This window comes from Amphiura filiformis, chromosome 14 (genome assembly GCF_039555335.1).
Source record: "Amphiura filiformis chromosome 14, Afil_fr2py, whole genome shotgun sequence".
Lineage (NCBI taxonomy): Eukaryota > Metazoa > Echinodermata > Ophiuroidea > Amphilepidida > Amphiuridae > Amphiura > Amphiura filiformis.
The window spans coordinates 5,074,336-5,089,752 of NC_092641.1; the positions used below are offsets into that span (position 1 = coordinate 5,074,336).

General features: G+C 35.9%; 1 long non-coding RNA gene across 1 annotated transcript; it reads left to right on the forward strand.

Annotated features, from left to right (window-relative positions):
* The first annotated feature begins 12,186 nt into the window (after positions 1-12,186).
* On the forward strand, positions 12,187-15,336 carry LOC140168897 (uncharacterized). The gene is made up of 3 exons (XR_011861270.1): positions 12,187-12,313; positions 13,489-13,612; positions 15,160-15,336. It is a non-coding gene; the product is annotated as an uncharacterized lncRNA (long non-coding RNA).
* Positions 15,337-15,417: the final 81 nt, after the last annotated feature.

Consider the following 15,417-nt stretch of genomic DNA (forward strand, 5'->3'; position numbering starts at 1 on the left):
ATCCTGTGCTGATCCTAAACTTGCTGATATAGCAATCACCAGCAATGCGAGACACAGTGGGATTGAGTCCATTCTGAGCAGATGATGTTCCCTGGGAGATGTTGTAAAAGTGAAATGATGAATTCTTAGAATATATTTTTGTTATGGCCTATACTTGTGCGTACGTAACAACCAAATGTTTAAATTATTGACTTTTTGAGGGTTTGGCTTTTGGTATCGAACCTCTACGCGGGGAAATGTGCTATTCCAGAAAATATACGCCCCTCAGCTTGTGAGAAGTCTGAATTTTCATTGGATCAAGTTTTCATATCCTCTATAAAAGATGGACAACATTTTTATGGATAAGCCCAATGCAATTATTTGCATCTACGTTATTGTTCACTTTGGCATCAGTTTAAAATCTATAGAGTTCAGCTTGTATGATTTAAAAGATTGTGGAATAAACAAGCACTTCGGAAATTAGAAAACGCAGATTTTCATTACACATTATGAAGCAAAACGACAAATCAATCATACCTACAGCATTTGTAGTTTAAGGATTTTCAAATCAAAAAGCTTGTCAAACATAATAAAATTAGATAGAGAAGAAACAAATAGGTACACTTTATACATTATAGTATATTATTATTTGGGATGGGGTGGTGGTGTGTGTGTGTGTGTGTGTGTCTCAGAGCTTTACTCAAAGAATTAAATTGACGAGAGTTATCAAATAAAGCGTGTATAATGATATTTATCTTTCACGATAGGCAACATCTAACAGGAATTTTTTAATCATGACTTCCTAACTTTTATGGACAATAAAGGAAAACACCAGGCCTCAATTAATCCATTCATCGTTTCCTATAAAATACCAAAGTCATCCTTTAGTTTGAAATAACAAGGTGCAATTCATGACTGCATAAGCCAAATAGAGTTAATAATTTGACTTACTTTACAATTTCACTCGTCTTTTATGATTAATTCTTAGTCAGTGGGAGTGGTCTAGTTCGTAGACACATTTTTGATTGGACAATCGCAAGATTTCGGGTGCCGTTTATCAGGCCGTAGACGACCCCACGTCATCATGCGTCTTGATAATGCCTTACACGCTTGTAGAGGTGCGCGTATGTATTGCGCTGTAATGCGTAGACTAGTGCGGAATACGCGACGCGCTAGCAGTACTCGCAACAGAATACGTGAAGTTGTAAAAAGTTTCGTTCATTTTATAATGAGGGGAGTTTTTATGACGGTAACTTAGTTTTTGCTTTAAAAAAATTGTTTACAGTTATTAAAATAATATTTAACTGATTAAGAATGAGAATAACGATAGAATTTTATTTTTTTTGTTTATCTTTCATTGATAGACGATAGGCAGGTCCAATATTTTTATCGTAGTGGATACTGGCTGCGCCGGCATCCACTACTACGAAAAAATATTGGACCTGCCTGTCGTCTATCATAGGTAGAGGATAGGCAAAATAAAAATTCCTATCGTTTATTCTCTAATTACTCAACACGATGGCTCTTTCTATTCCATTTAAGGTTAGCAACTATTTTAAACTGTTACGATTTGGTAGTTCACAGCATCTTGTAAATGGTAGTGAGCTTTGGCAAAATTTGCATTGATCATGTCATAGCGAGGGTGAAGAAGAATTCAAATATCACATATATACTTTTGTAGGTCCTGTGGTTCTTGAGCTATGTTGTAAAGAGGGCTGAAACAACAACACTTTTGTAAAACTTACATAACTCAATAACAACAATAAATCAAGCAAGTTTTCAAAGTATATGATTTGTAGAATGATCTTTTGCAAAATATCAAAGTGTTATTTTTTAATAATATATTGATTTTGATAATGAAAGTCGATATTTTCGGCTGCTTCGACCAACAATACATCGTGTACCATATATTTAAACGATATGGTAATTTACATTAAGTAGAGAGAATTCTAGTTGGTCCAGTTTTACGTATTGTACTCTTTCATAGTGTGATCAAGATCTCTTTTTGCTCAGAAATCGGACCAGGAAAATTAGGGCATGCCCATTGACTGTTTAAATTAAAACAAACGCTTTAAATCCCACAGACAAAAGTCTTGAATTGGCTGAGATCATATGCTTTATACCACGAATGAAAAAAAAAAAGATTGAAATGTGTAAAGGATGAAATCAAAACTCGACCGACGGTTCTGTCCGTTTTCTATTGTTCTAAACAATGTAAACCGGGCGGAACAGGTGGTCAACTGTCAGTCGAGTTTTGATTTCAGATACACCTAATACTGTCACTTACCAGACAATAACTGCTTCCAGACAACAACGCTTCTGGAAAATTGCAGCTAGAAATCGTTCAAAAGTGTGCTTGGTAAATTAAATCAGCTGCAGCATTCATCTATTCATTCAACAATCATAAGTTAGTCGACTAATAGCGCAATAATATAACAATGCAGATGCCGAGATGAGGCAAATAAATTTAATGACCATTTGATTAGCCGTGCTCTATATATCCATTTATTGCATTTATTTCACTGGGGGAGTAATGGTGTTGTAGATACGATAGTCTTGTTGTGTGTAATCGTGCGAAATCCTAACCCTACACATTAGAAGTGTGGCGAGGACTTTTGGGTTTGGCATAGCATACATTGTAACGCCTGTTTGTGAAGGTTACACTGTATAGTGTTTTGAGGTATAGAATATAACTGATATCATGAATACGGAACAAACCATGAACTTGTTGTCACATCGTCCGCGAGCGAGCGACAAAGTTGACATTTGATCGTAAAGGCAATAGTATTTAAAAGTCTAATACACACTTATTTATAATGATATAGCCGACACACAATCCATTACTAACAAAAGTGCAAAAATTGAATTTTAATGTCTTTTACAATTTTCTGAAAACAATCACTAAATGGGCATTTAACATGTTCTTAAACATCGTGTTCAGGGTTTTATTTTACATCGATTCCGTTTACGATATGTTAGTTGTCATGGGCCACGACTTTGTGTCAAAGCAAGAGGTGAAGAGGCCGCACGCCTCCGTTATTTTGATTGAAATGTCAATTTGATAATATTTTGACTGTGTGACGTCATTATCAACAAGAACAAGAGCTGGGAAATAGGGACAGAGGCTAAAGTACTTTTAAGTTGAATAGAATGTTTTGCTTAGCGTAATTAAAAGTCTAGAATTACTGTCTGTTTGTTAAATATAATAGTCCCACATAATATAACGATATATGAATACCTTACGTTTTATCAATAATATCAAAGCGCGGAACTAACCATAGCAAAATATTACTTCTCTATGCCGAAAGTTGGTATTTGTCTATTTTTTCAGGCTATTCTTGGGACCGCGTTGTTATCACCGTTGTCCGAACACTCCTCCCTGTTATTCAGCACTCAATACACATCAAAATGTGGTCAACATCTTACATGGCCGTGTGTCCTGAAAAAGAAAAGAAAAAAGGAAGGTTTTATTTCAAACTCTAATGGTGACCCGCAGGTCAAATTGCTAGAATTGTACATTAAACACACCTAAACAGACACAATGCAATTTGCAGGCAGCAGCTAAATCAGCGCCAATATTGCAACATTGAAACAAACAACTATACAAACATCCAATCCAACCCCACTCAACCCCCAGTAGGCAATGAGGATAAAGTGCCTTGCCCAAGGACACAACACGTTGGCACGAGCGGGGCTCGAACTCGCAACCTGGATTATGAGTCGGGCGCCTTATCTACTCAGCCACACGTGCTCCACAACTCACCACCCTTAGCGTTACATCACAAATATTATGATTTTTTTTTACACAAATCGAGTTTCTAATTAGGTTATCTCCACAATTATTAACCATAAACTAGCAAAAGTATACATTTTAACAAAGTTGAAGGCATAAGCAATTCAAATATATACATTTAAACGTAATATACAGGGTGACCTTTAAGTTATACAGGGTGGAATGAAAAAGATTCGGATAAAAAAATGGGTTACTTATTGCATTGCTTATTACCAACTTGCAGTAATAAACTGGAAGTAAACAACATTCTTTTGGTTAGAGGACAGGGGGAGCCTACTGACTTAAGAAGAACCAAAATCAGAGCTGTTTGGTAATCCCGGAATACAGGGTGTCTAAAATTATGTTAGACTTTTTTACAATTCAACATCATTTGAACTGAAACATTTTGCCCATATTTAGATTCCGCATCAAATTTCCCTTCAGAAAATCTATACTTTGACTATGATATGATAAGTAATTATAATTTTACAGTAACTTTTAGATTTTTAAGACATCCGCATTACTGTTTAATATGAATACGGGTATTTTTGTGTGGAAAAGTTTTTTTTCTAGACTAAACCAATCATAAATGATTTAAAAAAAATGTTTAGCTGTAAGGTCTTGAGTGTTTTAGATGCAAAATAGAGTTAAAATCCAATTTACAGCCTTTAAAGAAGCAGATTATGCACTAAAAATATCAATCCCATAGAGTTTGTGTGTACCACATCCCCCACCTCCAAATCCCCCATCTCCGCCACCCTGCCCATTCTGATTTCTATGAAGCACAGTGTCAGTATTAAAAAAAGGCTAACGAATTTCTTTCACAGGGTTAAAAGTGCATTTTATTTAGCAAATAAATGAGACCATAAGCATGACAATAACCTCTTGCTTGTCAGAGATATCATCATTTTATTTGAGACGACTTTGGAAAAACGTAACATCGCCACGAAAGCATTAGCAAAGGAATCCCTTATCTGAAGAAATCAAGGAAGTTGGGAGTAATAGACCACGGTTGTTTGATTTGTATAGAATTGGCTTCATTATTAAGAAAATGCAAACTATAGATGGTCGCTATTTATCATAAATCATATTTCTTAATTTTTAAGGTATAGGTAATAAATACTGCCATTTAAACAGATGGAATAGGTGAAACAAGCAACAAAGAAATTTTATAAACATATTTCATCAAAAAATAAAAGGAATTATTTTTATTAAAAGCCTGAAAGAGTAATTTCCAGTATCTAAATAGCGCCACCAATCTTGTCATAAATAGATACATTTTATATCTGAAAAAGCTTTAAAAATGCTGTGAAAGTGAATAATGTTGTAAATAAGGGGAAATTAAAGTTGAAAATGACTCAAAAGCATCTGTATACATTAGTATGATACGGCTTTAAGCTGTTTAAGCCTAAAATTGTGTTGTACATGATGTCTTGTTTGAAAAACTAATAAATGATCACATCAAACAACCGTGAGACGTGATATAGATCGCTGTGTGTAAATTGCTGTTAGATAATAAAGAAAGAAATGTATTCGTGAGAGGCTACTAAAGCTCAAATGTGATGCGATCAAGCAAAATCAGTCGGAACTCGGAAATATTAAATGTTCAGTTTCTTATATGATAGTAATAAACAAATACAAAGCTGCATTTTGCACAAAAGCCCATTGAAATTGAACAATCAGTTCCAAATATATGAGCAATTAAAGAGTTTCTTAAACAATAGGAAACAAAGGGAAATGTTTCCTTTGCTTGGCTATATCTCAAAATCAATATTTCCGAGTTCCGACTGATTTTGCTTGATCACATCACAAATGTCAATACAATATTTCTTCAAAGTGTTGCAATTCTTCTGTACAGTATGGGTAGTGTTTCAATTCAATATGTAGAGTCTAATGGTTTCGTTCAAGGAAAAGATACGGTATTAAAATACAGTAAGCCAAAAAATTAAGGTACCGGTTGCGGTCACCCCCTGTATATCCTAAACAAAAGCAAACATGTCATAATTGGAACTAACAGCCAATAGCTGCATCTTTCAGCTCGAATTTAAGACCTCATTCGTTGACATTGTCCAAGAAATAAAGACACGACGATCCAAAAACCCAAGGAAGATACAAATATAAAAGTTGCAGTTTGCACATTACATACCCTATTGATTTGTACACAAAACGTACGCGAACAAAATAACTAGCGCTGTGCTTTCATTGATTAGCACGAAAAACTAGCATCGTACTTTCATTGATTAGAACACACAAGTGCAACTTTTTATTTCGTATCTTCATCAGGTGTTGGACTATCGTTTCTTTAATTCTCAACCAATTCCAACAAATAAGGTCTTAAATCAGAGCTAAAAAGTAGAGGCATCGGCATTTGACACATACGTCTTTATTTAGAATATACAGGGGTGAACACAACTGCTACCTTAATTCTTTTGCTTACTGTAATCATTGTGAATGTGTATAAAATATTCTTATTATTCTTTTTTCTTATAGCTTGAAGTTAGGCTAGGTTGGTAGTTGTTTTACAGAAGTCTATTTCTGTCCATGTTATGCACATATCAAATGCATCCCCGGCCCCTGGGGACCCGGGGATGGTCCGGGACTTGACATCATGTGACCCGGGATTTGACTCAGCCTGTGTCCCGGGGGGAACCGGGTCTTACCCGGGACTGGTATAAGAATTGACGTCGGCCAAAACCCCGTGAAATTGGGCTGGGACTTTACCCGGGCAAGACCCGGGATTATGTCGTAACTTACCCGGGGTTTTCCAACCAGTAAAATGGGTCGTGAACATGGCCGTGGTTTACTAGTAAGGATGTCCGCGTTTATGGGCCGGGGAATCCTATCACTTGGCCGTACTTGAGCCGTGGATGTATATTAATAATCCACAAAATCATGGCTGTTGTTTCCAAATTTTGCAGTAGGCCATGTACATGATGTATCTGGTATTTAAACGTTAACGGGGCTCTAAAGTTAGCATGTTTAACCAGACCACACTGGCTTCTTATGCATGTGCAGACGAGGGCATGCTATACGCTTATTTATGTTGAATGTATTGGTTTTATTTTTACGTTAGTTTTAAGTTTTAACGACCCGCCGAGATTTTTTGATCACAAATCGTTGAAAGGATGTTTAAATAATATGCAAAATGGCAACCTCGTGAAACAAAATATTAATAACTTGTGCGCCAAAAGTTTGATAGATGGTCATTTGATTTTAGACAAGATTCAAGGTAGGCATGTTTGGATGGGGTATGGGCCTTATACAGAATAGCATCATTATAATTGAAGTTGCATTTTGGATTGACATAAAAAAATCGTATAGGCCTATAATACTATGTGCTTAAAATGTTTATGCAAAGATCGAACATTCGCCACTCCCGTATCCTGGACAGATGTAAATGTAGTAATCTGTTTCTTCATATCTTTGATGTTTTAATCATATATAGGCATACATCAATACGATATTCCTGGTTTATTCCCGGTATTTTCCGACCCGCCATTCACGCCTCGTAATATTTAAAACAAGCATGCATATTATAATTATATAGTGATGGCACACAGGTATCTCCCTCTTGTCCCGTTCCCCCTACCTCTATAAAGCATGAAAAATACGCGAAGTGACTAAGTGGGAAAGTCGGGTGACTGGGGTCCGACATTGATATATGCAACGTAAAATTCCTTCGACAGTGTGCCAAAATCACCCCAAAACTGTGGCACGTCCCCGTACACCTTCAACCAGGAAGATCCCCCCGCCATGTCACGTCACACTCCCTGCGCCCTCCTGGCCACGGGCATATCAAATCCGGGTATCAAATTCACCCAGCATGTCCAGCCGGGATGTCCAGAGCTCGGCAGTCCATTGAAGACATACCTGCCGCGAATTTTGAGCACGCATGACAAGATTGCCGCGATATTAAAACCATATTAAGATCAACAGGTCTATATCCTATGCTCAGGGCCGGGAACTTGGGCCGAGGAATACCCGGGTTTGCATCGGTTTGCAACGGTTATTCGCCCCGGAGGGCCGGGGAGTGGCTGAGAGTTTTGCCCAGGTGGGTCCGGACTGGTCAGGTGTTTACCCGGGACTTGAACTTTTAAACCAAAAATCCACGGCCCACGACCCGGCCATCCCCGGGTCCCCAGGGGCCGGGGTTGCATTTGATATGTGCATTATAGTAAATACGCCGGTAGTTATTATACACCGGATGTTATTATCACTTCTACTTCAGGGATGCCTTCAAAACTCAATCACCTGTTGCCTACCGGTTCCCTCCTGTTGGTTCTGTTGTTCTAAATAATGGAACGAGGTTCAACCCCAATCAACCGCTGGTCAAAGCCGTCTCTTACTGATTATCGCCGGCTCTTTGGGTGGTACATACAAATGCATATATTGAAAACTGCTTTAGAATCATACCAACTTGTTTGTATTGTCACGTCCAGGTGTCGCATAAAGCCCACAAATTGAGGGCACCTCGTCAAAGTTAAACTACGGTTTCCAATAGCGATCAAGGTTATAATTTAGCCCCGCAAACATGGCAAAGGGGGCAGGGGATGAAGATTGAGTAAAATATTACTGGTAACATTACTGGTAACATTAAGGGATGGGGTATGAACGTTAGGACAGTATTTATTGTGGGACATTACAGCACATCAGACATGTCGAATTGCATTCTGAAAACAAAGAATGTCCTTCTGATATCAAATAATTTTGATTTTTGAAATTCGGAATGTAATACACATTTTATGGCAAATGATTAAAATTGATATTTTTGATATTAACAGTACTCGAAGTAAAGTTTATAAATCTGATGATTTATACTTACAGTGTATGTAGGTGGGATGAAAAGCCGACGATCAATTGTAAATGTTGACCTTTCGTATTGGAGATATGGATTTTTTTCCCAAAACACCAAAAACATTAGGTCTTTTTGGTAATAAAAAACATATCTTCAATATGAAAGGTCAAATTGTTTTAATTGATCGTCGGATTTTCCTCCCAGCTACATACACTTTAAGAATATATCATCATTGGATTTATAAAATTTACTTCGAGGACTGTTATATATCAAAAATGTGAAAAATATCAAATTTTAATAATTTGTCTTAAAATTTGTATTATATCGTAAATTTCAAAAAATGAAAATTATTTGATACCAAAAGACATTCTTCGTATTCAGAATGCAATTCGATATGTCTGATGTGCTCTCATGTCCTACAACAAATACTGTCGAAACGCTAAAAACGCTCATTTCAGATCCCTTAAGGTACCAATCATCATGGTCATTACTCAACATGATATAGAAAACATTAGTATTACTCAAAAGAGTGATGCCGTCGCGCTTCAGTGATTGGTAGCTCTTGTTGTCGGCGCGAATGTTATATTCGCCTGGTTGATTTTTTTTGTAGGGTAGGCTCCCAGCAAACACAAAAACGTTTTTAAAACGTTTTAAATAAGTTATATATTGGGTTTTGGTTTAGGTAAAAATGTTTTAATAACATTAAAATGTCGGGTTATATAAAGGTCATGAAATCGTTTTAAAACGTTTTGTTTGAAAACACACTACAACAATATTTTTAAAATGTTTTCGAAATGTCATTGTAAACTATTTTTGCAAACATTTTTGGCCAAATATTTTGTCGACACTTTAATAACATTATGTTAAAATATTTACACCCACCAAACACAGAAATGTTCTTAAAATGTTTTTTACAAAACGTTTTAATAACATTTAAATATCGGGTTATATAAAGGTCGTGAAAACATTTTAAAAACGTTATTGTAAATATTTTGGGCAAACATTTTTTGCTAAATATTTTTTCAACCCCAAAATAACATTCTGTTTAGAATGATTTGTACCAAGTTTTCAAAAATGTTTTTGGAATGTTCTTAAAACGTTTTTATACCCTTTATAAAACCCGACATTTAAATGTTTTCTGTAAACCATTTGTGTTTGCTGTGCAGTAAATTACCAACAAATGTTATTTAATGTTATGAAAACGTTTTATACCATTAATGTACCCTTTATATAACCCGACATTTAAACGTTTTCTGACAACCTTTTATAACCTTTTGCGAATGATGTCGAAAACGTTTTGTGTTTGCTGGGTTACAACAATGATTAAAACTGGTTATATTTAACAGCGTTTTTTGGCATAAAATAACATAAAATGCCATTTTGATTTGTTCAAAATATTAGATACGACGGTAATGAATGACAATAATAACTTTGCACCATCTATTTTGAGGTCATTGTGTGAAATTGTCGGGATTTGTTTTGGGCCTCGGTAAAATACATGGTGCGCAGTTATTATTGTCTAATTGGGACACGGCGGATTAAAGATATGTTAAGTGGGCCTCGCATTGCTCCTTGCCCATGGGCCACCGAAGCTCTTGCTATGCACCTCCTTTTTCGTTTTTTAAATTAGGCCAAAAAATAAATTGTTTGGTTGCCCTTCCAAGAAAAAAAGAATGGAGAGTCGCTAGGAAAAAAAACCGAGCCAGGATTTCTATTTTTTTCGGTCGGTCGCTGAGGGCAACCAAACATATTTTGTTGGCCTTACGAGGAGTGGCTCGGTGGTAAGGCAAAATTTGTTGACAAAATATTTTGAAAACAATTTCGCACCGAAGTTCAACTTTTGAGGGTTCATCTTCATGCACGTGACTTTTGACATTCCAAATAAATCCTTGAATACATACTTTACTTGTGATCCAATTTTAATTTCAATAGGCCAGGGGTTGAAGAGGAAACATCCACAAAATTCTGTCACACATTTTGTCACACACCTGTCACACACATTAGCCCCCCCCCCCGACACCCAGATTGTGCTTATTACATAGTCTTCTCTCAAACTCGTCCGGTGGTGACATTATTAATTGGATGTGAGTTACAATACACACAGGAGCTATAATACTTATTATGCACGTAGGTTGTATTATTTTACATGACGCATTGGTTTCGATAAACCGTTATGCTGTATAGAGTTTGTATTTCCTATTATGACCGGGCAATATGAGTTTAATCTCGAAATTTCCGTCGGTAAGCGATAAGCAATTGATAGTTAACCAGTGATGTAGCGTGGTTTAATTGTTATATTTCAGTCAGCATTTTTACTTTCAAATGGTGTCACTTGCAAACGGTCCTTATAGATGACCAAAAAAAAAATCAATAATTTCAACAAACTTCAGCATTCCGCATTTTAACAATAAGTCGTGGAATTACAACAAGTACAAACATCCCCGGGATTGGCAAAGTGGTTCACCAAAATGACCTACAGACTTCAGACTGATATATGTATCCTATTACTCCTTTCCTTATATTGTGGTTTGGACTACTTCCCAAATCCGTTTCCTCTTTGTATTCGTGAGAGCAGTGCCACACGTGTATATTTTTAGGTATTTAGCCAATGCTGACTTTATCATTAGTTTAAAGGCAGTGCAATGATTATGTGTATGCGGGTGGTGAATGTGGGGTTCTTAAAGCCATATTGTAACATTACGGTTTCCCATAAAATTTTAGCTTTTACTGTCAGATTTTATTTCTGAGCCGAAAAACAGAGTTCGTATTATTTGAATTTACTACGGCACGGTCCTTTGATGTGTGCATGACAGTCTTACACGCCATTTACGTACTGTGTTATGAACATCCCATAAGCGTTTGACTAATATTTAATCGTTAAAATTAAATTTTGGTTCCTATGCATTATTAACAAAACTACAGCATCTAAAGTCTTGATTTTTGCAGAGTATGTCAGTTTTATAAAGTATGTGTGATGCGATCAAGCAAAATCAGTCGGAATTCGGAAATATTAAAATTTCCGTTTCTTATAGGATAGTAAAAAAAATGTCGATTGTAAAATATCATATTCACACAATTCCACCGCACATGTTCACACTAATTCATAAATAAATAAGAATGCGAATAAACGATTTTCTACTTTTCGTCAAAACGACGAAAAACATACCATGTTTTACGAGCCCGACCGTCCCAAAATTTTGTATTTTGCAGATGTTTTATTTTCAAATTTTGCTTAATGTAAGACCAGCCGTTTTGGGGTTTTTTTTGAACATTTTTAGGAAATATGTATGCAAAAAAAAAAAATAATAAATAAATAAATAAAAGTAAATAAAAAAAATTAAATAAAATCTCCTGATTTCTTTCAGATTTTAGTGATTTTTAGTGGCAATTTTATCACCCAGAAAAAAACCCGTCCGACCGACCCACCGTACTTGAAAAAAAAATCCAATAGTTTATTCTATAATTTGAATCGCTGTTTAGATCCTTTTTACTGTAAATGTTGAAAAAACAAACAAAAAACCCTTGACATAACAAATGGAACGCAGGGCATTTCCCCGGAAATTATTTACAAAAGTGGTTCCGCAATTGTCTGAAATCTTGATTTATACTATATTATTCGCACACTAACATCATGCTAAAGGTGGAAATGCTTGCAAGTACATACAGCAGCCGTTGTATTTTGTAGTAAAGTCACAGTCATATCTGTACAATTACACCACAGTGGGAACAACTGAATGATGTTGATGTAGTGATCATCGAAAAGAAAGGTAAGATAGCCTCTTTGATATATCATATACATTTTTTTAAATCACAAAATGAGCGAGAAATATGTAGGTTTTGAAATTTATTTGCATGTTGAATAAAAGTCATTATTATGTGCAATCTCCTTTATTCATCTTTTATTAAAACGAGACCGATGCATTTTAGAACAAGTGACACTCGTTGGTAGCATAGTGGCTGTATATGGAAAGATTAATTGTTTTTGCAGTACTTATATCCTAAATAATCTGGCTCACTATACACACGCTCACCGTGTTTAATATTCAAGATTCAATATTACAATACCAACTTGGACACAATGTATAAGGGCTGTGTATTCAAATATTTTGATTCAATTTTGTGATTTAGATTGTTGTAGTCCATTTACGATACTACTACTTTTGATGTTGATACGCTAAGGATAGTTTTATTTTGTTCGATGCACTGGACGACGGCATTAAAATATAAAATCAACAGTGTACCTGAAACGTTTTCAATACATTAAATACAATGTCACCTACGTACTATGTCATTTTCATTAAAATAGTTGATTCTTTTGGCGCGATAGTATTGAAAATGGACGTAACTGGGCATGTGTAGTTCACAGCGCAAAGGCCTTATAATTATAACTATCGTCCAGCCGCAATATATTGGAGAAGAGAATTCATATATTCGTTCATACGAAATGCAAAAATTAGGCTAGGATTTAGAACTGAAACGCTGAATGTGACTTTTACAACATTTGTTACCCCAAAATGAATATATTAAAGAGGATATGGCTTGCAAATACTTTTTCAAATACTCTATACTTCAACATGACAAATAAATATCTGCCGGCATTTCAAATGATGAAACTCACACACCGCAATATTTGTTTTCAAAACTGCCGCCAAAGAGAGAATAGTGTAAGATCACTCAAACGTAACAAATCCTTTATTCCATACAAGGATTGCTTTGTAACATTATAAATAATCGATAGATATCGACTATTTAGTCGAAGTAAGAACAGGGCGCAACAAGAATATCTGCGTCATAACTGTTTGCACACAACTTTGAGCTGAACGGTTACTAACTGTACAGAATTTCAAAATAGGATGTTTTGTCAAAACTTGGAATTAATGTACATTACACAACATAATCTACCATTTGCGAATAAACATATTCTTGTTCATATTCGTTACAGATAACAGGAAGCCACTTTTATAAATACGAAAGCAAACTCTTTCATCACATCAACATGGATATGCCTAACATACTCCGGCTACTGGTATGCCTTCTACTTCTTGCACTGTTTTCCGAAAGCCAAGGTGAATAACCTATATAGAAAGACACACTAGGATCCACAACATGTTCATCTATCAGGGCATAGTTCTTTAACCCCAATACATTGAATGCCTTTGAAAATTTGGGTACAAAAACTCATACTCTGCAACTTGAGGCGAAACTTTGCCCTATTATTGTTTAATTGAGGTTACTGAACTATACCATTGAGATGAAGCCATTGTGGTCCATAGTGACAGGTCACATAGATGTCGTTATTATGAAATAACTATATACATATTTATTTCGCTGACCATTATCAAAACCGCATGTAAAGGAAATATGCCCTACATTAGACACATCTGATGTTTCGTAATTCGTTAATCCATGTACGATACCTCAGATCTAGATAGTTAGCTAGAGACAGACAGACAGAAAAAGAGACAGACAAACAAGACGAACAGAGATAGTTAGACTAAAATGACGACATTTCCATTAACTTGATTTTGCTTTCCTTCGTTATTGCTTAATATCAATATAAATAAACATGGATAACGAAGAAGTAAATAATAACCGTGTTATTATATTAATGTACGGGTATTGGAATATTGTTCCAGAGACCCCAGTAGTCCATAGGCGTAGATCCGGGGGGAGGGATGATACCCCCCCCCCCCCAATATTTTGCCAGCGGGGATGGTCCATACAATCCTTCTCCCAATGTTGACGGCTATATGTGGATTTCTGACCAAATTAACCTCATATTTGGTCATTTTAACCCCCAAAGTGCAAATGTTTTCATATGTTTTCAATTGAGGAAAGAATTTACTTCAAAATGCCCCTCCTCAAGTACATGGCGTTCCACGGCATGCTCCTTTATACCTGTCTCAACTGATTAGTCCTTATATTCCACCTCGTGGTCTTAGGGCAGGTAACAATGATCATCTCCAAATTGTCCGTTCCCGAACAAAGACCTATGTTGTTGCCGCCCCAATACTGTGGAACTCACTTCCGGAACAGATCCGCAAATTACCCACTTTTACTCAATTCAAATCGCAGCTAAAACACACCTGTACTGAATTGCATTCCTTGTGAAACTTTTGCCATGTTTTCTTTCCACATTATTTACTTGATCTTGCATTGTAACGAGTACTCTTTATTGCTGCTTTTTTAATATGTTTTTTAGCGCATTGAGATCTTTTTTATGTTTATGGTCTTTATAAATGTGTTCTAATAATAATCATAATAGGTTGGGGTTACAACGAAGTTTAAAGTTATGGATAGGGTAAGAATTAGTGTTCATTTATTGATTATTTTTGGAATCGACCCGCAACCTTCCAGATTATTATTGTTTTCCATCAGCATAGTGCAATAGATATTCTACCATCTTATTTTCAATATGTTGTAAACAGTGGACAGTTTATTCGAGAAACGACAAACTATTCCAAAACTGTATTTAGCATATAATCCATATAATCAAAAGTTTAGAGTTTCAAACTGTTTACAGAGTCTTCGTCACAGAATCCGTCCTTGACGAACTGTCTCCGCCCAATAGCTCCCAATGTGTACCACTTTAAATACTCTTTCTTTCTTACAGAAATACACACGACAACATCTGGCAGGTTGATGGTTACATCTTCATTACCTTCGACATTGCAATCAACTTCAAACTCATCTAGCCGTAACGAAACTGCTACTGCTTCTACGGTCCAAACGTCTGTCACCCAGACGGGAACCCCGTTCGCCGAGACGACCATTTATACTACACAGTCCTCCACTGGTAAGATACGATGTAAACAGTAATGTCTTTGAAAGTTGACAGAGGTAAAGCTATATAAGAAAAGAGTTCTTGCTA